The sequence below is a fragment of the Ambystoma mexicanum genome, chromosome 2p (assembly GCF_040938575.1).
Source record: "Ambystoma mexicanum isolate Mex_15411 chromosome 2p, UKY_AmexF1_1, whole genome shotgun sequence".
NCBI classification, from domain to species: domain Eukaryota; kingdom Metazoa; phylum Chordata; class Amphibia; order Caudata; family Ambystomatidae; genus Ambystoma; species Ambystoma mexicanum.
Window position 1 is genome coordinate 169,834,588 of NC_090923.1, and position 21,915 is coordinate 169,856,502.

The window sequence follows — 21,915 nt, forward strand, 5'->3', positions numbered from 1 at the left end:
TGTACCAGTAGGATGAGGGCAGGGAAGAGGAGAGGAGAACCCCAGTGATTTGGACCAGGGCAGACTGCTATATCATATAGTGATCAATGTAACTACTGTGAGGCGTTTGACCACTGGAAAGTCTAGTTTCTACACCGGCCTCAGTATGACGGTGTAGGTGGACAGCCGACTGGGCTGAGTGAACCGGCCAGGTTTCCACCCCCTCTGCCATTACGATTGACCGATGTTTAGGACTGCCAAGGGGTCCCCAAGCTTGGTACACCACTTATTTTGATTGATCCTATTGCCCCGTATGTTGACTGTATTGTTGCTGGTCTAAAGGTTTCATGTTTGGCTGACACGGAGCGTCACACTAAAAGCTGCTGATTTGCTGCAAACGATGGGTAGGTACCCTCCTCCAATACCTCATCCTGTGTCCACTCTTCTGATGATATCATATAATAGGTCATTTATAACACGCTTAATACCCAGAGGTTTCTATGCGCGGACCCGGGGATCGAACCTGTGTCGCTTCATTTAGCCTTGCTTCCAAGGCGAGCAGGGTGCCCCAGAGCTATCCTCCCGAGACATGGTTGTTGTAGTTCTGAATTTGGACCAACATGCCTTTTTGCTGAGCCCTTGTGAATTTGTTTGGATTAGAGTTATTATGCAAGCTAAGCTGCTCTATTTATTTTTCCCTGATGGTGTAGATCTTGATATTCCCACAAAGAGCACAAGGTGTTGGCAATATTGCAGGAAATAACCCATTCGAACTCTGGGGGGGCGGGCTAACACCTCCTGTCCATGGCAGGGGCTGTTGGGCCAGGTACTAGTCAAATTGTGGTCAACTCCTCCAAATGGTTCTGGATGTATGGTTCATGCTGAGCCTGTTAGAATTACCTTGAATCCTGCCAAGCTCTTGCCATGTGTACCTCAGTATGCCATTTCCAGACAGACTGAAGAAGGTATCCATCCTTTGATAGAATCCCCACTTCAACAAGGCATTATTGTACCAACCCGCAGCACCTTTAACATTCCTATTTTGCCCACTAAGAAATTGGATAAAGTGGTTTACTTTTTTATTCAGGTTTTGCTAGTAGTAAATTCAGCAGTGTTACCGGCCTTTCCAGTTGTTCCCAAACCAGCTACAATTTTGTTGTGTATTATCTTCATGGCCAAATATTTCACTTTTGTAGATTTGTTCAGCCCTTTTCTCAATACCCATACATCATGACATTCGGTACCTTTTTCGCATTTATCCATAAATCCACTCGGGACACATTCACTAGGCTTCCAGTGAGGTACGTAGAAAGCCCTACCATGTTTACCAGATTTTGAAAAAGATCTTGATTCTCCGCTGTTTTTCGGATGGTAGATGCTAGTGGTATATGTAGATGATCTGCTCCTAGCCTCCCAATCCTTGGTAGCATGTGAGGAAGACGCACTGATTTTGTTGAAAGCGCTTGCTGAAAAGGGTCACAAGGCATCTAAAGACAAATTAGTTAGATCTTCCCTGTGTGCGCTACCCAAGCCATGACATTTCTGCAGGGGAAAGACACTTTTCCCAGGATCGGATTGCAGCAATCCAGAAAGTCCCTAAGCCCCAAACCAAGAAGCAAATGAGGGTCCGACAAGATGATGCATTTCTGTAGGCAATGGGTCCTGGGATATGTATCCATAGTTAAGCCCCTCCAGAAACACATGATTCGATTCCTGAGCCCCTGCCATGTGCCACCGGAAGCAGAAGATTCCTTTGTCACCATCAAGCATACAGCCACAAAGGCTCCGGCGTTAGGTTTGCCAGATTATTGCAAGCCCTTTTTCCTTTTTTGTGATGAGCATAAAGGTTTTCTCAAGGTGTGTTCACTCAGTTGCATGTTGAGAAGCACCAACTTGCATCATACCATAGTGTAGCTTTAGATCCGTTAGCCGTGGGACTCCCAGCCTGTCGGTGAGTGGTCGCTGCTGCTGCACTTTTGGTAGAAAAAATGATTCCTTGGTACAAAGTCACCCCTCACAATTTCGACTTCTTATGCAGTATTTGTCCCCATTGCCTAAGGGAAAAACATGTGTCAAACTCCTGCTGAACTCTATATGAAAAGTTGCTAATTTCTGCTGCCTATATAAACCTGAATCAATGTTCCATTCTGAACCCTGCTTCCCCATTACCAATCCCTGAAGATGAGCCTCATGGCTTGTTGTTGTCTGGACACCCTTGTACCCCAAGTTGATTTGTCCCTTGTACCTCTGTTAAATCCTGACCAGATTCTCTTTGTGAACTGGCTTTGTATTCGTTTTACGGAAACACAGGAATTTGTTTCGGTTTATTCTGTAGGTACCCCTCATGCTGTCCTGGATGCATATCGATTACCGTCAGCAAAATCGGCCTGAGTTGCTGAGCTTGTGGCTCTCACTGATGCATGTACTCTGGCCTGCGATATATTGGCCACAATCTATACTGACTCCAGGTACGCCCACCTGGTGGTCCACGATTTCAGAATTTTGTGTTAGCAAGGTGGGTCTTTAACGTCCACGGGTACACTAATATTAAATGGAAAATATGTATCTGCTTTATTGGATGCGTTGTTACTCCCTGCAGCGGTAGCTATTGTAAAATGTAAAGGGCATGATCCTGCAGTTCTTTACAGCCCAAAGAAATGATTTAGCTGATTGTGCCACTCACACAGTAGACTTAAGAAGGCCTCTGGCTCCTATTGAATGTTTTGTTTGTGTCTTGTTTGTGTTTTGTTTGTATTGCAGTTCCACAGTCGCCTATACCTTCTTTGTCCAGCTTGGCGATACTCCAAGACCAAGCTCCAGAATCTGAAAAGATTACCTGGATTCAACGTAAATGTAGCCTGGGAGAAGGCACCATGTGGCGTTCCCCAAATGGTCGCCTGTTGGCACCCAATTTACTTCTCCTCTATCTGGTCTGTGAAGCACACAACATAGCCCATTCAGGTAAAAATGCCATGATCCTGTTAATACATCGAGATTGGAAGGATCTTGGGTTAGCCTCTATGGCCCAGTTATTGTGAAAATGGAGTTATATGTGTGATGTACAGTATTGGGAGAGTGGTGTCCATGAAGATAGCTGTACACCCTGTACCAGAAGGTCAATGTTTACACGTGCAGACACACTTTATACAGCTCCCCGCATGGTCTCTGGGTGGGCATATCCCTGTAGAAAAGCAGATGCTGTCACTGTGGGCAAGAATTTGTTAGCTGAGTTTATACCTTGGTTTGGATTGCCCCTCTGTATAGACAGTGAGCACGGTACCCACTTTACTGGACAGGTTATTAGAGAGGAGCGCAAACCTTTAGGAATAACTGTTCCATTGTGCCTATCGCATGCATTCAAGCTCACATGTAGAACACCGGAACTGTGACCACCAAGTTAGGGCTGTCTGAAGTGTGTTAAGAGACGAGGTTGAAATTGGCTCCAAGATTTGGTCCTGGTGTTGTTTACCATGGGAAATAACCCCCAGTGTAAACACAAACTGTCAGCTCATGAGAATGTGAACTGCACCACCAGCAGACCTCCATATGCAAAGTCTACCCCGAGAGGATGGCACCATGATGAACATGTGTAGCACATTGATTAAAGCTGTTTGATCTCTTCATGCCCAGGTTCGTGAAGCCCTGTTTGAGCCGGCTACGGAACCTTGCCACTCTCTGCTACCAGGACGCTGGGTCCTAGTGAAAAAAGGTGATGCCTTTTTTGTCAGCAGATCTGAGAGGTCTTGTGGTTTCTTCAGTAGTCATGGGGATTTAGCATTACTCCAACGCTTCTCTTCTAGCTCAGTCGAATTACCACCTTAAGAGGCTTCAGATGGTTCAGAATTCAGGGGCATTGTTGGTGGCTGGGCTTTCGTAGTATGCCTATATTTCTCCAGTTCCGAAGAAACTTCACTCTGTTCTCAACATGAAGCCAGTGAAGTTTAAGACCCACTGCCTGGTTCACAGGGTGATTCATGGTCAAGGAGCTATCTGTCTTTGAGAGAAAATTATTCAATATGCCCCAAACCGGAACCTGCGCTCAGCTAATCGCCATCTTCTTTCTGTTCCACGCTTTAGGAAGGCAACCTTTGGGGGTTCGGCCTTTTCTCTTGCAGCTCCCCTCCTTCGGAACTCACTTCCTCTGATTCTAAGGAGCACTGATGATCATTTTGATTCTCATAAAACCCTCAGAAAACATATCTTTACCTGCTCGGTCTTTCTTTTCCTTTTGGCTACTTCATGACCCTCTGTTTTATCCTGTCCCAGCCCCAAGATACCTTTGGGTGGTAGCAGCGCTATACCAAGTTTGTATAAAATAAAGTTCATTAGATAAAGTCTGCACTTCAGCCGAGGTGACATGGTCCCTGTTGCAAAGATGGATTCTTGGAGGCAGTAGGTAAGTTCTGGAAGTTCATTTATTAAGCATCAAGGTAATCGGATAATATCAAAAATAGATTCATCAGGGATAGGAGCTATGGTTAGGGAGTATAGCAAGAAATAGAGCCCACTGGCTCCCACCACCCAGCCTACATCATTCCTATTGCCTGGTTGGAACATTCAGTCAAACATCCCACTTACACACCAAACATTTCATCAGGACATCACACAGACTCAAACAACCACTCAAGACATCAACTTACACAGACCGACAAAAGGCACGATGCAACAGGCCCTTCCAGGTCTTACTGGCAACCCCAACCTTGTTGCTGAAGTGTGCCAACATCCCGGCCTGGAGTCATGCAGCACATTGTCACAGGGTTGCTGCTCCAGCTGATTACATCACATCAGCGGCCACCGATTTACCTCAGGTTGGCTCTAGTTCCTCTGCAACCACCACCAGTGACGTCTCGAAAGGTTTGCTGATAACTCTTCCAGGGTTCCTGGAATAGAAAGATCAGCATCAGAAAGCGAGGGCACGACCATCGGTCAGTCTATATGGTCACGTGCTGAGTCAGGATTCACAGCTTTGGAGTGCTCTATGCAGTGAGGTCTCAACGGGAGCTGCTGATAAGGTTTTCTGCATCAGCTGGTTGAAGTCCAAGAAGGGGCAACTCCTATTTAGGTCCCACTGTTGGCGTACTATCTCTCCAACGTCTGACCCCTCTGGACCGCACAACCCAACTTTGGAAAATGCACGCTCTACAATCCTGTGGAAAGATACCAGAGAGTCGGTGGTTAACAAAGTGGCAACTGGCTGAGTCACTCGTTTCTGGATATGTAACATCAACGACGACGAGTCCCCCTGAGGCGGCAGTGCGCTAGCAACGAATAGGTGGCAGCATCTGCACGCTATGGCCCTTGCTGATTATTCTTTTTGTCTCAATGACCATTATCTTCGGCTCTGCGATCTCCAGTATTTGTAGTTTAGACTCTTAAGTGGAACTTTGGAACAGTGATACGTACTTTGTTGCAGCATCACAGAGCCTGAAAACATTGTAAGTTTGGTCCAGCGAATTTCAATTACATGGGGCCTGTATCCTACTGACTGGGATAAACTAAAGTGAAACTTGTCTGAAAGCCATAAATTATTGTCCTAAGGGAAGAAGTATGTTTCAGACATAGGAGAGTCGAGGAATGACATGATGGGAAGAATGTCTGGTTTTAAATCTATTACTATTGTTGTTAGAATATTGAACTATTCTTGTTTTACTGTGACAGACCCGTTCCGCGCAACATGCAATGATGATGGCCCCACTGCGCATGCCTGGGAACACAGTGAAAATAATGTTACCTCCTTTATAAATGCAATCCAAAAAAATAAAATAAATTTACTAATAGAATTTGAACTCCTTCTGCATTGAAATGTAAACTGGTTTAGTCCTGAAGCGCACACTTTTCCAAACACTTGATGCATGTGCTTGGATTCTACTAGCTGCCTTAACATTTCACCACCAGGTGCGATCCTGGACGAATCACATTTCCTCCTAGTAGCCGAAGTGCCCTTCATCTCCGTCACAAATGTGGAGTGTTTCCATATGAGCGAAATGCTAGAAAAGTGTTTTTTTTAAAAGCATATTTGCGTTTGAGTGTTTAGTTTTATGTACAACATCCAGTGCTTTTAAATGGTCCTGTCCCACTTCTGAGCATTTGAGAACCTACACTTCTCAACGCCTGAAAGACAGTTCCGGCACACCACTATGATGAGAGGTGAAAATGAAAGCTTTTCATTTCTTTTTATGGCAACATAAAGGACTAGGCTTTTCTGGGGAAAGCAGCATCCTCTCCCTCCTCCTCTCTCCAACACCCGCAGAGCGCATAATGTCTCCTTCAGAGCCCACCCTGCAGAACCCAAGGAGAGAGAAACCTGCATCTACTGTGCTCTCTGTGCACTAGGCGCGGAACACTGTTACACTAAGTGGGCTTCACCTGTTACCATTGGTGTCCTTTGATGGAGCAAGGATTGATTTGGAAAGTCTGGGAAATTAGTTTAAGATGTGTATTTGTTATTAGCAAAGCCTATTCTAATATGTAAATGTTTAAGTAATTGGAGTTGTGAAGTAACGTTTTCTCGACTCAAAACTCGAGCACAGCTCCAGTTACCTACCGAATTTCGTATTGGGCAATGCAAGCGAGCCAAAATAAAGCTCCCCTTGAAAGCTTAGTTTACAGCTTTGATATCTGCTAGTCTGATAAACAAAAAAAGAAAGTCCCAGTTTGTGTGACAGGATCCCTGATATACTGCTTTAGCAAAGTGTATGATCTTTGGCACATAACTTAATCTCACTGGGCATTGCCTGCAAACAGGGTGTGCTTGAAAGGGACCTATGCCCAAGGTGCTGTGCCAAAACAACTGGTGCCGAAAGCATTGCCTGGAATCTCCGGCTTCGTAGCTTGGTGAGTACCTGCACTACTTTTTTCCCGTTTTTAAAGCACTGACCATACATTATCTGACACATAAACACATGCATTGAAAAATGTATGATCGCAATATACTTTTTAGATGGTCATTTGGATTATACCATTATTTAACTATTTTGTTTTCCATCTGCATTAAAAAGTAATGCCATCCCTAGTTAAAACCGTAATTGGGTCTGTGCACAAGCGTAGCATTTTATTTTTTGAACGTTGTTCTAGTGTTAGTATGAAATTGGTAATAAAAGATTTGCAGTTGTGGCCTTTGTAATTGGAGTGATGTAAGCATTTCAGGATCCGCTCGCTCTCCTTATGGATACCATTTACAAAGACTAGTCAATTTTCTGCTGTGTGTGCAGCACTAGGTGCTGTTCTGTCCGCTGATTGTGGGCAGTTCCTGTCTGCAGGACGGATCTTTATTTTCTTGAATTTAAGGGTGGCTTTCTAGCCGTCGGATTATTTCTTACTAGCATCAAAGACAATAACCTATTGATCTTGACCCACAATACCCTCTGCATGTTCCACTTTAGCTAGCAGGGCGTCACAACATCCCATGTGCGCTGTATTACAATTTGGGAGTGGCCACACTAACATAACCTCTATATGCTCACGTCACATGTAGTGGGCAAATTCAGTTCTGTCAACAGGCTGATTTATCCGATTCACAAGTGGCATAACCTCTGTACAGTAGTGGTTACCATATTTTCAGTGTGAGTTTACTCACCCCTCTTTGATCCCATCCAAATGTTAAATGCCCTGTATATGTATTGATGATGGGAACTTGTCCCTATTCTCAAGCCGATGCCCTCGGTATAAGCTGGTACAGAATGAACATTTATAAATAAACATGGCCATTCAATAGGCAAAGTGGCCTCTGAACCAAGGCCATTGGAGTGAGACACAATGTCAACTGCACATGCCTGCATGCCATGTTCTCTTAGCGCATTGGCTGTCTGGGGCACTGTGGCTACAAAGGGGAACAGAGAACAGGAGCTTTTGAATTAAGAAGATACTTTTAATTTATTTCTAACATTCCAATTCAAAGCAGTTCTCAAAGTAGATTTGTTAAATGGGATGTTTCGGTTCACCACTTGCTCATTTGAGTGTTGGGTGTAACGAGGAGATTTGGGGGATTGAGTGTAGGGAATTCTAAATGTTGAATTGCACCATCTTAATAATGAAGTGCTACATAAGCTTATTCTATACATATTCCATGACAGATTTCTCCTACATCTAACCGCTGCAATAATAGATGCCATTGGATTTTATTTGATTTATTTTGGGGTTTTATACAGTGCCAGCATGCAGATGTGATGTGGGTGTTCGCTTGTCTGCATATTATTTGGCTTTACTGTGAAATGGGTTTCAGAAATGCTGCCTTGTCTTAAGATGGGGCAAAGGGGGTGGGGGTTTGCAAACCTTTCCGAGCAGCTGTAAGAGATTCTGTGATCTAGCACTGGTTCTGACTGCATTATGGTTCAATGGTCAGCTTAATGTCGAGTTATTCTTCAGAAACATTAAGTCTTCACTTTCTAAACGAATCACAACTAAGGACATTCATATGCCTGCATACAGCTTTTATTCCCATGGCAACTGTTTCCATAAGTCGTTTTTTGTTTTTTCACTACATTTTTTTCTGTGATCTGTATTCTATGCCATGTGAATTGATTTGTAGGCAGCTGTATAGATCCTAACAAATCTCAATAACTTAATATTTCTCTCTCCCTTCAGATCCTTTCTGGTGAAGGAGTGCATCGAATCGGACAAAAAGGAGGCAAGTATTTGCTTTACATTAAAAATAATTCACGTATTATTGTAAAATATATCCTGCATATAGGTCTTATAGAGCTTTGGTGGTGGCAGTATTTAATTGTGTAATTTAAGTTTAATAAAATGTGCTTTGATGAAATTGTGCCCTCGACCCCACCCCCTCAGAGCAATGTGTATGACTGCTTAGCTCCCAAAACCTTCATACCATAGGTATTACTGCAGACTTGGTCAAAAATATCAGCTGAAGCGAGACCTGAATTCTAACATGGGCAGAATAGATCTTTTGCGGGGATCATAGCAGCTGACGAGACACCAGTGGTGGATGGTAATGCTAGACAAAGGGCATGGTCACAGAGCCAGATTTAGTAAACTCTGGTTTACACAGGTGAGCTGACATTTCTGATGAAAACTGAGCACAATTAGAGAAACGTAAAACAAGATTAACTATTGCAATGCCAGAGTACTGAGACCTATGGAGTCTGTGATCTGAAAAATAAACAAAGCGGTTTCCTGACTGCATCAAACACCGCCTCTTTTCCCCCACCCCTCAAAAGGACCAGGATTTGCAGGGTAGTAGAAGTAGAGTTGACAGCGGAGCCGACTGAGTGGCAGGGAAAGACCAGGAAGAGCAGGTTCCCTTGGGTGCTCTTCAGGTGCTAAACCATCCAAGTGGATCAGGTATTTGTGCCTGGGTCCTCACTTGCAAGAATTAAGAAAAGCTTGATCTCGGGTGCAGCAGATTCAGAAATATCAGACGTGCTAGAGCGTTGGTGTGCAGGATATGCAAGCTTAAGGAGGGGCCCATAAAACTCAGGATGTAGCACTAAGCCACCAATGCTTGGAGAGTAGCGGTTTGGCAGCTACTGGTGAAACAATGTAAAGGATTTGCAAGGGATCATCAAAGCACGGCCTTTAGCTTGTGGTGGCATTGTGTAATCTGTGTGATTGTGGACTGAGTAGGCAGGAGCTTGTCATCCTTCACTTCTGGCCATGCGCTCGTAATTGTCTTTGGCCTGTTACAGCATTTGTTGAGCAGTGTGGTGCCTGAAGACCATCTTCTTGGCTAACACTAGTGCTGCTGGGCAAGGGCTGGGCAAGGGCTGGTAATAGGCAGTGGAACAGGGGACATTCAAGGATGGTAATCGGTCAAGCAGTAGAAAAAGGACAAGGTCCAAATTGCATTGGGAATGTTTCTTTTGTAATTTTGTCCATAAAATATGCATTATTCTTCACTCTGCGTTTTGCCATGTTCTCTATTAGTTTGACTGGGGATAGCTTCAAAGTTTGAAAGACAAAAGGTGGGCAAGTGTAAGCAAAATCTGATGTTTGACTTGGTTCTCAGATTTCTTAATCTAGCCTACTGTTCAGATGGAAATAAACTGTACTTCTTAATATTCAAGCCATAAAAATGTGGACATTTCTTCTGGTAAAGTTCTAATCTTCAGTAGCATGAATGTTGAGTGCCTCGCTACGTTGCCATGTCTTTGCCACGGCATCCTTTAGATCTTCACCGCACTGCAAAAGACTGTATGGGAATGGAGATCGGTCTAGTTCAGGAGCTGGCAGGAAGTGATAGAGCGGGTGGGGTGGGCAAACTGACAGCAGGAAAGGGGAGCAGGCACCACTGTGAGTGGGCGAGGAATACCCAACACAGGGTAATGGGGGTGGACGCCGCCCTTCAAAAGAACAAAGCTTTAGTGAGTTGAAGGGATGGGGGCTCTCTTTGACCAAATGAATCAGTGTGTGGCTGTAGCTCCTTCAAGTTTGACATGGTGCAGCATTGAAGGCATGCTAGAGACACGTGCCCCTAAAATGGTGCGAGAAAGACCTTGAACGGCACAGCACTTCTGAACGTGGCTAATACAGCTTATATGTTTATGACTGTCTGTTTCAGTGTTGCATTGGGGTCTCAGCTCAGTCATGGATCTAAAGCCCTTCCAGCTTTATTTCGATGTGATTTCAAAGTGCCACATGCAGCTAAACATGAGGAATATATTACCTGTTGGCAATGTGCATGTGAACCACTTCACTGTAAGGCGTTTTTATAAAGATCTAGATCAGGACTCTCTAACTGGTGTAAAGATGTGAATGGCAGGTAAGTGCCTGGAATGCAATGGGGAAAATAGTGAATGTTTCTGTTTGGGACAGTGACACCGCGGATTTTGGCATGTAAAATACACTGCTTATCAGAAAAATATTCATGGCAAAAGGGCATCTGTTTTGGGGAACAGGCTTTTGGGCATCGGCCACTATACCAGTAGTGAATACAGCTGGCCTGTAGATCGCCACAAATTGACTTCCAAATTGACTTTTCAAAACTGCTCAATCCGTTTCACAGTCAAAATTGAACAATAGGTTGCATCTTGGTTGATATTTATCCATACCCAACTCTTACACGGGGAGCCCAGTGATATTGAAGTTCCTGTTTGCTGACCACAAGAACAATTGCATGAAGGAGGAGGGGATTTAGTGACATTGGTCCACATAGTGCTTGTAGACTTCAGCGTTGGAGTCATTGACCTTTGAAGACAGTCTCCCAACTATGTCATTATCGCCATATTATCTGCTTTCCTATGGAGCTTTATTCCTGAGAGCTGTGGCTACATACAACCCATCGCTAGTCAAAGTGGCCCCAAATACATTTCTGCAAATAAATATTTGAATGAATTTGTGTCACGAAGTACCCCTGTCTTTGCTGGAAATGCTTCTTACCCGACAAGCAAAGGATATTTTTCCTGATTAGTGTCCAATGTATGATGTTAGTTAATGAAATACTGAACATTATTTCTCAGAACATGTTGGTGGTGTTATGACTATTATTGCTATGAAAATGGTGAAAGTGTAGAAATTTCATTAGTGTGACTTTTCGGTAAAGACTATTCAGGTAAAATAGCCTTTTCCACATCAACCTTTTGCCAGACACTCTGAAAAAACATAGGGCAACCTTCTGACCGCTCCAAACATCCCGCAGACATCCTGCCCATTCCAGCTAGCAACATGTCCTGATGGACTAAATTCAGGATTATTAAACCCATCACCTACAATACCCTGTTTGTGCCGGAAGGACACAGGACCAGGATACCTGCTCCTCTAACATCAGGTAAGCTCCCTTCAATATGTTTCTCCCCTCTCTGCCAATAGCCCATCCCTACCATCACCACTCATCGCCAGCCACACCACTCACCAGTAACAACATGGAGACTGCATTGCAGCAACCTCACTGTGTCACCATTAACCCAATTGGTACTCCCATCATCCACCACTACATGAAAACTAATGCTTGCCAATGTCCGCTCAGCAATCAACCATACAGCAGACGTCACCAACCTCATCACCCCACATGACTTGGATGCCATCTTCATTACTCATAGCATCAACCTCCACCCACATTCTAGACGTCCTCATTCCCAACAGCTACATAATTCTACAAGAATCTCCAAACAAGATTGGCAGAGACCTCACCATCATTCACTACGCATCATGGCCATGCACACAACTGGACATCGCCACCATTGGCTCTTTTGAAAACCTATCCTGCCATTTCATGCTCTCACCAACCGACAGTCACTTTTCATCTCATCTGCAGACCACCCAAGTCCGACACCTCCTTCATCGAAGACTTCACTGACTTGGCCAAAAACCATGACTTTCTCACATGCCTTGGCGACTTCAACATCCCAGGCCACTCAACTGCCAAGTCAATGAAGGGAAATATCCACTGCCTACTTGATACCCTGATCCTCACACAGCACACGAAAGACCCAACTCTCAGGAAAGGTATACTTCTCCAGCATGGGGTCTGGCATGGATTCACATGCTCATGAATATTCCCCGTCGTCAGGCTGGGAATCCTCGGTAAAGAAAAAAACAGTATCAGTTTAGTTTCTGATCTGTCTTTCGTAGTAGTAACCAATCAGTGGTCTCTGCGTCATACTGACCACAGCCAATGACTGCCCTCTACCTAAGCCCCGCCTCTGGCAGCCATCTTCAGATTTTTACAGCACGTTCATGTGTTGGGATCCTCGTGCTATTGCTCTCGAGCGTTAGTGCTATTTTTTCACGTTGTTTCTCAAAAACTTCGTTTTTTTCGGTCAAAAGAGCCTCAAGCTCCACCGACTCTCCATCCGATCAACGGGGACCCGTGTCGGATTCGTCCACGCCCCTCAAGGGTGAAGATTCGTCGAGCTACGCTTTTGGAGGACTCCAGAAGTTTCTCAGGCCCATCTCGGTCATGGCCCAGGAGAAGGGAAGCTCGACGCCCAGAAAGCTGTTCAGGGTCTGCCCTGGATGCCAGCTGCAGAATGTCTTTAAGGAAGACGAACACTCCTTTTGTCTTTACTGCCTACATGAGGACAAGACGCACGTGGAGAAGGACTGTGCGTTTTGCGGCAACATGTCGGAGCGGACCATGAAGGACCGCCATCAACGTCTCGCCAACTGGCTGGAAGGGAAGAGCCCGTCCGGCGAGAAGAAGAGGAAGAAATCCGAGCGGTCTTCTAAGACCTTTGAGGACGCCCCGGCGACGGGGGTCCAACATAAGGCCAAGCACCGCGAGTCCGCTGGCACCGGGAGCGCCGAACGGTCGGGCTCTACGGGCGCCAGGCAGGGCGCACCCTCCCCGGCACCATCAACCACGAGCCAACGCTCTGGGTCGGGTAAGAGGAAGGCGAGCACCCGGCGAAGCTCCTGGAGAGGCCCCGGTCGAGCTCGAAGGCGGAGGGGGAGCGAGGCAGTGTCCCCCCCCTCAAGGAGAAGGCGGTGAGCGCACCTAAGGTGGTGAAAGCCTTAATCCATCCGGCCAAGGCCTCTATCGAGACAGTCGCGGTGGCCCTGGCTCAGCCTGTGGAAGCTACACCAGTGGCGACCTCGGGGCTCAGAGTCTCCCTGCCACCGCGGAGGGAGTCCTCTTTTATGCCCATCGACAGGACCCCTGTGAAACCTCCGACGGAGAAGAAAAAGGGGGGGCAGGAGGTCGTCGTGGATTCGGCCTCAACCTCTGAGGAAGAACTGATCGAGGTCTTAAGCCACGGCGTTGGCGTGGAAGAAGACCAGCCCGTCGGGAGGGATCCCGACGCAGGCGACGACATCATCGAGGGTACCGACGGGGCCCCTGACCGCCCGTCGGATTCCCCTCTGCCAGTGCCGCAAGACAACTCGGCGGCCATTTTGTTGGCTATACAGTCCTTATGCTCAGAGATAAGGACGAGACTGCCGTTACCAGTGGAGGAACCACTCACGTCGGGGGACCCGGAACCAGGCCCTTCGGGCAGCCCCCCTCCTAAGAAAAGAAGGATTCACCCTCCACCTCATTTTCAACCGTCGCGCCCCGTTCAGCCCTCCTCCCCGTCCACGACTCGAGGGGATGATACGGGGACTGACACGGCCGCGACGGGTACGGACGACGAGGTGTACGACGAGGATCTGCCGTCGTCTCCTCCCACCCGGGCTTCCCCGCCCGACGAGATTGGATCTTTTCACTCCATGATCGCCAAGGCATCCGAGCTCTTCCAGCTCTGCCCGAAGGAGAAGAAGAAGGAAGGTTTCCTTTATCAGCGGCGCGAGGCCAAGAGGAAGACGGTCCTCGCGGTACCTCTACTGGACGATATTTGGGATGAGGGCCTAGCCCTCCTCAAGGACCCATCCACGACGCCGGCTAGAAGAGACCGGTACGAGAAGAAGTACCGGGTCCCGGACGCGGCCCCCTTGTGCCTCCGGGCACAGCCTACCCCGGACTCCGTCGTCTCCGCAGCGGCCAGGAAGAAAGCGCGGGGGGGGGGTGCGGCCTCCACGTCGACTTCCCCGCCGGACGGCGAGGGAAAGAAATTGGACACGATGGGGCGCAGGGTCATCTCGTCTGCAGCGACGACGATTAAGGCGGCTAACACCTTGGCTATCGTAGCCCGCTACGACAGGGAGCTGTGGTACAAACTGGCTCCCCTGCTGGACTTCCTACCGGACGACAAGAGGGCGGATGCCCTGGAGATCTTGCAGGAAGGTGAGATGGCGTCGGACCACGCCATCACGATTGCGACGGACATCGCCGACACTGGATTTCGCCAGTTGGGCAACGGCGTGTGCCTTAGGCGGCGTGGATGGCTCAAGGCTACTGACTTCCGTCAAGACGTACAGACCAGAGTCCTGGACATGCCGTTCGATGGGAACAACCTGTTTGGGAAAACAGTGGACGATTCCCTTCAAGCCATTAAAGCGGACACGGAGACGGCCCGGGCACTCGGGGTTCTCCAGCAACGGCGGCCGCCCTTTCGGAGCGGCGGAGGCAAGGGTGCCTCCAAAGGTTCCGGCGGCGATTTTCCACCTACCGTCAAGCGGCCCGTTCGTCGTCTCAGGAAGCTTACAGGGGACGAGGCAAGTCAGGCGGACCCCGCCGTCGTCGCCAAGGAGGTCAAGGCGGCAAAGCCTCGTCTAAGCAGGATTGAACCGGCCGTGGGGTCGGGCCCCAACCGAAGCACCCCGGTGGGAGGCCTGCTGGCGAGCTTCGTCAGCGTGTGGGAGTCCATCTCCACCGACCGTTGGGTGCTGGACGCCCTAGCCCGGGGCCACGCGCTCGAATTTCAAAGAAGGTGCCCGCGCGTCCCCCTGTGGCCAGGAAAGAGCTTCACGTCCCTCAGCTTCTCCGGGAGGTAAAGGCGATGCTCAGGAAGGGCGCCATCGAACTCGTCCCAAAGAGGCTTCGGGGCTCCTGAGCTTACTCAAGATACTTCCTCGTGAAGAAGAAGACTGGAGGATGGCGCCCCATCCTAGACCTACGACGGCTGAACAAGTTCATCAAGGCACAGAAGTTCCGGATGGTCACCCTTCAGCACGTCCTGGGGCAGCTGGAGGAGGGTGACTTCCTGTCGTTGTTGGATTTGGAGGATGCCTACTTCCATATTCCCATCCTAAAGGGGCACCGAAAATTTCTCAGGTTCGTGGTCCAAGGGTGTCACTATCAGTTCAGAGCCCTTCCCTTTGGTCTACGGTCGGCTCCCAGGGTATTCACCAAGTGCCTTGCACCAGTGGCGGCGCAGCTGTGCCGAGAGGGGATCCACGTCTACCCCTACCTGGACGACTGGCTCATCCGAGCCAAGACGAGGGAGCTCGCCGTGAAGCACACGGCAAGGACCGTCCAACTTCTCACGGACCTGGGATTCTCCGTGAACTACGCCAAGTCCCACCTGGTACCCGCGCAAGACGCACTGTTTCTGGGAGCGAAGCTCGACACAGTGTCCCTTCTGGCCTCCCCGTCGGAGGAAAGGACCAGGGCCATCCTGGGCAAGGTACAGCGGATGTTGGTTGCCGACGCGGCCAAGGTGAGGTCCATCAAGTCCCTCCTCGGAAGGATGTCTTCTTGCATCTACCTCATTCCCATGTGCAGGCTCCGGATGCGCCCGTTGCAGGAGTTCCTGGACGCGCGCTGGATCCGAAAGACGGGCGACTTCGAGGAGAAGATCACACTCGACGAGAGTTTCTGACGAGCGATCCGGTGGTGGAGCACCCGTGCGCATCTGACGGCGGGCATGGACTTCCAGACCCCAGGCCACCAGGAGACAGTGACCACGGATGCCTCCCTGGAAGGGTGGGGAGCGCACACTGAAAATCTGCACGCGAGAGGCCTTTGGCTCCCGACGGAGAAGTCCCTCCATATCAACGTCCTGGAGCTCCGTGCAGTGTTTTGGGCCCTCAGGTCCTTCCTTCCGTCCCTCAAGTGCAAGGTGGTGAGGATCTTCACCGACAACACCACCACCATGTTTTACATCAGGAAACAGGGCGGAACCAGGTCCCCAGCACTGTCCAAGGAGGCGCAGGACCTTTGGCATTGGGTCGTCGCCCAAAGGATGTTTCTGGTGCCGTTTCATCTGGCAGGGATAAAAAACACCATCGCCGACTCACTCAGCAGGGAGCTGCGCTCGTGCCACGAGTGGGAACTACGGCAGGATCTAGTGGATCGCCTCTTCCGACGGTGGAGCACACCCCAGATCGACCTGTTCGCGACGGCGACGAACTCCAAGTGCCGGAGGTTCGCCAGCAGGTTTCCCCAGCCGAGGAGCATGGGCGATGCTTTCTCGTTCCCCTGGGAAGGCCTGTTCCTATACGCGTTCCCTCCACTGCCACTGCTGATCCGGCTCATCAACCAGCTCAAGAGGTCACGGTGCAGGATGATCCTCGTCGCACCTTCGTGGCCGAGGCAGATATGGTTCCCGGACCTTCTGGACTTGTCAGCGTCCCCGTCAATCAAGCTGCCAGTGGACGCGGATCTGCTCTCCAGGGAAGGAGGCGCCATCCTCCACCATGACCCGAAGTCGCTGAACTTGCAGGCCTGGCTCCTGAAGCGCTAGAGTTTGGAGGATACGACATACCGGCCGACTGCAGAGAGGTTCTTGCAAAGGCCAGGGCGTCCTCGACTCTTAAATGCTACGGACACAAATGGAAGAGGTTCTCTGTCTGGTGCCACGCACAGAAGATTAACCCTCTAAGGATTACGGCTCCCCAAGTACAGCCGTACCTGTTGACGCTGGCCAAGGCTGGACTGGCGCTCGCGTCCATCAAGATTCATCTTGCTGCGATCTCCCGATACACCAGAACCACGGGGCGGACGTCCTTGTGGTCTCATCGTCTGGTGAAAGAGTTCATGAATGGACTGTTCAGATCGTTCCCGCCGGTGAAGGCTCCGGCCCCGGCGTGGGAGCTCAACGTGGTGCTGACCAAGCTCATGGGACCTCCGTTCGAGCCTCTGCACTCGGCCCCGTTGAAGTTCCTGTCGTGGAAAACAGCGTTTCTTGTGGCCATCACCTCCGCACGACGCGTGGGAGAGATCCAGGCCCTATCTTGCAAGCCACCATACTTGACTTTTCACGACACGAGGGTGGTGCTCAGGACGCACCCCTCCTTCATGCCCAAGGTGCCGTCGGAATTCCACCTCAACGAACCCTTGGTGTTGCCTGTGTTTTTCCCGTCGCCTTTGTCGCCGGCTGAGAGGACTTTGCACTCGCTTGATGTGGCTAGAGCGCTGAAGTTCTACGTGGACCGCACGAAGTGTTTTCGGAAGACGTCTCAACTCTTTGTGAACTTTGGACCTGCTAATCAGGGGAAGGCTCTCTCGAAGGCTTCCATTTCCAGATGGCTCTCCGGCTGTATCATGTACTGTCATCGGTTGGCAAACCGACCGCTGCCTGGCCGTCCGAGAGCCCATTCCACCAGAGCGATCGCAGCTACCACGGCGTTCCTATCTGGTGTGCCCCTGCTGGACATATGCAGGGCCGCTACGTGGAGGTCGACGCACACCTTCACAAAATTCTACTGCGTCGATCGTGATTCCAGGGAGGAGTCCAGGGTCGGCCAAGCAGTGCTGCGCAACCTGTTGGCCTGAGGTGAGCCTGGTGAGGAGGTAAGATTGCTTAATGTTGAGTTTGATGTAATACTTAATGTTGAGCCTTTGCCACCTCCCGTGGTTGTGCATGTGTGTACTGCTATGTATTCTTTATTCATGAGCATGTGAATCCATGCCAGACCCCATGCTGGAGAAGGAACAAGTTACTTACCTGTAACTGTTGTTCTCCAGCATGGGTCTGGCATGGATTCACATGCGAACCCTCCCGCCTACCCCTCTGCGGCTCTTCACTTGGTCATACTGCCACTTCACGTGCTTCCAAATCTGAAGATGGCTGCCAGAGGCGGGGCTTAGGTAGAGGGCAGTCATTGGCTGTGGTCAGTATGACGCAGAGAACAGTGATTGGTTACTACTACGAAAGACAGATCAGAAACGAAACTGACACTGGTTTTTTCTTCACCGAGGATTCCCAGCCTGACGACGGGGAATATTCATGAGCATGTGAATCCATGCCAGACCCATGCTGGAGAACAACAGTTACAGGTAAGTAACTTGTTCCTCCTACGTCCTGTCCCCTTTCCTCCATACTTGTGGGACATTCCATCCATCTGGACGGGACAAAAGCACTTCAAAAGCATCCAAAATGTAACTTTTTGTGTCCTTTTACTTTTACACAGGGCCACAGCAGGCGACCGCAGCCCCGTCATCCTGAGTCCGTCCCACGTATTGCCCTTCAGTCCTTTTCTCCGCAGGGTCAGATGCACATGCATCTTAGGTAATATTTTTCTTTTTGTTCCCTTGTCCTTCATATTCCACAGTTTTCTTTCTTCCGTCTATGCCGGAGCGTCTGGTATTCGTGTCCTATTCTTCGTGCAAACATTGTTTCTCGAGGGTGGATACCCACTCTCTGTTTGGAGTGATTGGACCCGTAATACCGGTGGGACTTGCGCTTTTACTGTGACTCCCTCTCCGTCCGGGCCGTCGACTTGTCAGGTGGGAGGAGGTGTTCCAGCGGATTCCTCCTCCACATTTACAGCAGTTCATTGAGGAAAAAAAGGAAGCGGCCGGTTAGTTTGTTCCTTTTTAGGGCAAACCCCGGCCATGGAACTCCTTCCTGGGTTCTTCTGGTTTCAGGAGGGGCCCATGTGGCTCTGGTATCGGCGATCTCCCTGAGGTGTCCCGAAAGGGATCTAACCTGGACTCCGGCGTTTCCTCTGAGGTTCCCTGCAAAGGGGTTGCCAAGACCGGATATTCATCCGAGGTTCCCCATTTGGGGTAAAGTTAAGCCCAGTATTTCTGGGGCTGTTATCACCGGGGTAATTCCTGAGGTTTACAAATCTGGAACCAAGTGTACAGAGTCTCGTCTCGAGGTTCCAATTAAGGTTACCCCGGAGTATCCCTGACTTGGGGCTATACCTAAGACCGGCAAGATCGGGGGGCCCCCTTCGAGGGCTCTGGTTACAGGGGGGGGGGGGTGAACCTAAGCCTTCCCACACTCAGGACTGTGGTTGAACCGGTTCTGCTGAGGGGGCACAGAAGCCGGTTAAACACCTTAAGTCTTCTAGTACTGCCTCCGCCAAGGCTCCCTCACTGAGGGCTAATTCTACAGTGGTCTCTAAAGGGTCGCAAAAGCACTCTAGATCTGCTAGTTCCCCGTCACAGGGCTAAAATGGAACATAAGTCCCCTTATATCCCTGTGGTGACCACAACCTCACTGACACCTTTGACGCAGTTCACCTCTGGTAGTAGCAAAATGGCGGATCAACCCCCGCGGTCTGTGGTGGCAATTTTGACCACCTCTCACACCTATGTTCTCAACTTCTGGTACAGAGGGGCCGGTTTTCGCGGCCGAGTAGCCTTTTCCACGTTTTGTGGATAACAAGAATCCATTCCGCCTCAAATGGATTGGCGTGCTCGGTTTCCGCTGCCACACAGTCTTGCTCCCTTCTCTATCAGCTCTATCAGCTCACTTGGTTTACGTGGATCCAGTTGGTGAAGGGTCGTCTTGGCAACCATCCTCTTTGCAATCTTGCCGTTATGTCCCTTCAGAGCGGCCTCTACCCAATCCAGCGCCTAGGCCTTACTCTGAGGATACGTTTTTTGGCAAGTTTCAGATGCTTATGCACTCTGATCCCATGAAGGCATACTTTAAGAATTTATTCAAGAAAATGTATCCTAAGCCACCAACCGCATCCTGCTCTGGCAATCCCTCTGCAGGTCCTGGTAGTGCCACCTCCTCCACCACTTCCAGTGGGGGGCCCCCCGCCTCCAGTGCCGCCTCCAGCCTCCACTTTCACCTGTGCTAAAGATTCCTGTTTCGCAGTCAAGCCTGCTCACGGGGCCTGAGTAAACGCGTGCTGCTGATCAGGATTCTGTTCCCGGCGCACTGGGTGAAGATCAAGCAGACTAGGATAGTGACAACCCACCCCTCTCTATTAGAGCCTTTCACGACCAGATTGTGGATAGGATGGCGTTGCTAGACATTCCAAAAGCCGAGCCTCCGACTACACAAGAAGGTGTACTTTCTGAAGCCTTAACTCTGTCGACACAGATGCACACTGGCCTGTTCCTTCAAAAGGATTTCCTGGCCAAAGCCTGTAAGGTCTGGGGGAAAAACTAATTCCGGGCAACACCTAGACAAGAAAATTGACCCTCGCTACAAGCTACACACGTCTGAAGACGTATCCGTGACTGCATGTTCACTCCCCTCATCGACTGTGGTGGCAGCAGCTACACTCCAGTCTAAGCCATCCTCTACATCCTCCATTGCAGCGTCTCAAGTACTTTCCAAGGAGGACAAGCTTCTTGACGCCATTGGGGAAAAAGTTTTTTCCAATTCGGCTCTTCAGCTGCGTCAGACGAATACTGAGGTCATTCAGGCGGGTGCTAATCTCAAGCTATGGAAGGAGCTTGCCGAGTTACAGGAATGTATTCCTCCTGACAAGCTCGAAGACTTTAAGGGCAGTTTATTCGATGCCAAAGTTCTGACGCAGGACCTGCTGTATGCCACGGCCCATCATGTCAACGCTTTACAGGGCCTTACAGGGGCCAAGACATCAAACCTTGTCCCCCCCGTACTTAGCAAGGCGGAATCTAGGCTGAACTAGTTTGGCCTGGTCTTGTTATCTGAGGGAACTCGAGGGTAGGTATGGCTTGAAACACTCTGTAAGGTAGACAGGCGCATCATGGGTCAAGCACTTGTGGGTTAGGGTCAAGATCTTATAAGACACACGTTGCCTCACGGGCAACCAGTGCATCTTTCTTCTTGCCTCAGAGATAGGATGCCATCTAGCAATACCTAGAACTGCTCTTACTGCCCTGTTTTGGGTGGCTTGGAGAGCAGAGAAGTTTGATTGGGCGGTGCCAGCTAGCTAGAAGATTATTACAGTAGTTAAGCCATGAGTTGACTAGGGAGAAGGCCAGTAGAGACATGTTTTTCTCTGAAGGAAAGGGGCGGATATGACTGAGGAGTTTGTTAATAAGCCCGAAAGATGCACAAGTTTTGGCGACATGCTGCCTCATGAGTTCAGCATCAAGAGTGACACCCAGCGTTTTGATGCTCATGGCAATGGGTATGCTAGTATTGCCGATGGAAAAGTTGGCATGCTTTGGGGCCTGTTTCTTTAGCGTATGGTTGGATGCAGTGATAAGAATTTCGGTTTCCGCTGGCTTGAGGGCCATTGAATTTGCTACCATCCAAGAATGGATTGTGAAATTGATGGCCTGCGAATCCTGGGAGTAAATGCCTGAGAGTTTTAGGATGACCTAAGTGTCATCTGTGTAATTTTGTATACAGGACACCCAAGTCATCGAGAATCGCCAGAAGTTGGAGGAATAGATGTTAAACAGAGTGGGTGATAGAGATGAGTCTTAGTGCACCCTGCGGGTGAGTAGTGTAGGAGAGGAACAGCCATCATCTATGGTGACACTGGTAATACGGGGGCCCAAGAAGGAGGCCATCCACTGTGTTACTGTACTGGAATAAC

General features: G+C 49.3%; 1 protein-coding gene across 9 annotated transcripts in view; it reads left to right on the forward strand.

The window, feature by feature from the left end:
- TMCC1 (transmembrane and coiled-coil domain family 1) overlaps nt 1-21,915 on the forward strand; it is a 987,752-nt gene that overhangs the window by 346,352 nt on the left and 619,485 nt on the right. For all 9 annotated transcript variants that reach the window (XM_069643435.1, XM_069643431.1, XM_069643429.1 and 6 more), the window contains one exon: nt 8,563-8,605. The gene's annotated coding sequence lies outside the window, so the exon portion shown is untranslated. The remainder of the gene's footprint in view (nt 1-8,562; nt 8,606-21,915) is intronic.